We start from the raw sequence: 842 nt of genomic DNA, 5'->3' as shown, positions 1-842 counted from the left end.
GTCCGAGTTCTATTGTGTTGACCTCTTTCCCCTTTAGGCTCAGGCTTTCGTTGTAGCATCGCCGCGCTAGTTTTTGGTCGCCTTTTAGGGTAGCGATTCCTTTTGCGGTAGGGAACTTCATACAGAGGTGTGGGGTCGAGACTATAGCTGCTAGTCTGTTTAGGGTTGGTCGCCCAATGAGGGAATTGTATGCTGAAGTGACGTCGACTATAATGTAGTCGATGCTTAATGTTTTAGATTGCTCACCTCTTCCAAAGGTAGTGTGTAGCGAGACGTATCCTAAGGGATGGATCGGAGTGTCCCCTAGTCCAAACAGGTCGGTGGGGTAGGCCTTTAGTTCTTTTTCTTCGAGTCCGAGCTTGTCGAAGGCCGTTTTGAACAGGATATCTGCTGAGCTTCCTTGGTCAATCAGGGTTCGATGCAAGTTGGCGTTTGCTAGGATAATGGTGATTACCATTGGATCGTCGTGTCCGGGAATTATCCCTTGAGCATCTTCTCGGGTAAATGAGATAGTAGGTAATTCGGGCAGGGGACTGTTTTCTCAGACGTGATAGACTTCTTTGAGGTGTCTTTTTCGCGAGGATTTGGATGTTCCTCCGCCTGCAAAACCTCCATTCATCATGTGAACATGTCTTTCAGGGGTTCGCGGGGTTTGTTCGGCCCGATCTTTGTTGTCTCCCCGCCTTCTCTTCCTGGTCTCTTCTCCTTTCTCTGCTATGTATCTGTCGAGTTTTCCTTCTCTGGCTAGCTTTTCTATAACATTTTTTAGATCGTGGCAGTCATTAGTAGAATGACCGTAGAGCTTGTGGTATTCACAGTATTCGGACCGATCTCTCCCCGCT

Source organism: Arachis duranensis, unplaced genomic scaffold (genome assembly GCF_000817695.3).
Source record: "Arachis duranensis cultivar V14167 unplaced genomic scaffold, aradu.V14167.gnm2.J7QH unplaced_Scaffold_354584, whole genome shotgun sequence".
Lineage (NCBI taxonomy): Eukaryota > Viridiplantae > Streptophyta > Magnoliopsida > Fabales > Fabaceae > Arachis > Arachis duranensis.
The sequence above is the reverse complement of the archived record's forward strand: the minus strand, read 5'-3'. Positions refer to the sequence as shown.